Source organism: Etheostoma spectabile, unplaced genomic scaffold (genome assembly GCF_008692095.1).
Source record: "Etheostoma spectabile isolate EspeVRDwgs_2016 unplaced genomic scaffold, UIUC_Espe_1.0 scaffold00018509, whole genome shotgun sequence".
NCBI lineage: Eukaryota > Metazoa > Chordata > Actinopteri > Perciformes > Percidae > Etheostoma > Etheostoma spectabile.
Window position 1 is genome coordinate 77773 of NW_022604299.1, and position 1251 is coordinate 79023.

General features: G+C 42.6%; 1 non-coding gene and 1 pseudogene across 1 annotated transcript; both read left to right on the forward strand.

Annotated features, from left to right (window-relative positions):
- Positions 1 to 237: 237 nt before the first annotated feature.
- LOC116680931 (uncharacterized) lies at positions 238 to 415 on the forward strand (annotated as a pseudogene).
- A 368-nt stretch (positions 416 to 783) lies between these two features.
- Positions 784 to 900, forward strand: LOC116680927 (U5 spliceosomal RNA). The gene has a single exon (XR_004329923.1). It is a non-coding gene; the product is annotated as a U5 spliceosomal RNA (small nuclear RNA).
- The last annotated feature ends 351 nt before the right edge of the window (positions 901 to 1251 follow it).

The window sequence follows — 1251 nt, forward strand, 5'->3', positions numbered from 1 at the left end:
GTTTTTAACATAGACACTCATTTACATTGAAAACCTTTTATACCTTTTAATCTATGACAATGTTATCTGTAATGCATTTTTAAAGCAATTGTTTTGGATGTTTTATGGATTATTTATGTATAACGCATCTCTTGAAGGTTGTTTTGGATGTCTTATGGTTTATTTATTGACTTGTTGTATTTTAAAAGGTAACTTTCATGTGACATGTTAAATGACAAAAGTATGAAATGAGTGTCAATAAATTCTTTTCAAAAGAAAAAAATCTGTTCTTATCAGTTTAATTTCTGATATGTCCTCTATCAGGGGACAACATATTAAATGGATTTTTAGCAATGGGAGTTGAAAAAGGGGCTTGCTCCATTCACTCCACGCATCGACCCGGTATTGCAGCGTCGCTGGGAACGGTGCACCCATCTTCTGTCTTGTGGAAAAACAATTGACGATGCACGTGGAGCTGCCCGTTGCTCAAACTGTCAATGGACCTGAAGAGACATGGCTGGCAGATTTTACCGTCAGAAGTTGTCGCAAAACCTGAATGACCTCGTTGGGTTCCTGGTATCAAAACGTTGTTATAATACTTGGCAAGATAAAGCCATACAAAAGTGTAGCAAGATTTGCACTATTTATTGGCGGAAAAACAGCAAGGACAAAATATTGGCCCTGTGACAGTGTGGGAATAGGCCAGGCCTTGGATTTGAAAAGCGGCACACCAAGTGAGAATCACCGCGAGGGTTGGGACTGGGAAGACTGGGCATTTCGGCTGCTCTCGAGCGTGGGCTGCACTTACTCTGGTTTCTCTTCATAACGCACAAGCCTTTCGCCTTTTACTAAAGACTTCCGTGGAGAGGAACGCCTATGAGTTGAAATTATTTTTGGTGGGCTTTGCTGTTTGGTTAAGCCTTTTGTACTTGTAAAAAACAAATGTGCTCTCCATAAGGAAACTCAGATTCTTAAACGCAGCTAAAATGTGACAGCATGGGAACATTGCAGGTTGGCAGAAGCTTGACCACTTGGGAAAACCAAAATTGCTTGGACGGGGGTGCCAAGTAGCAGCTGTTATGTCCTTTTAAAATTACTGGACCGTGACAACTGAGAACCGTCCGGGGAGGTCGCATCGGACAGCAAAGAGGTGGTGGTCATCGCTTCTCGGCCTTTTGGCTAAGATCAAGTGAGGGAGATTACACGTGGACGGCAAATTGCTTGAAACATGGCATCTGGAGGAGCACGGGAGCAGCATGTTCCGAGAGTTGG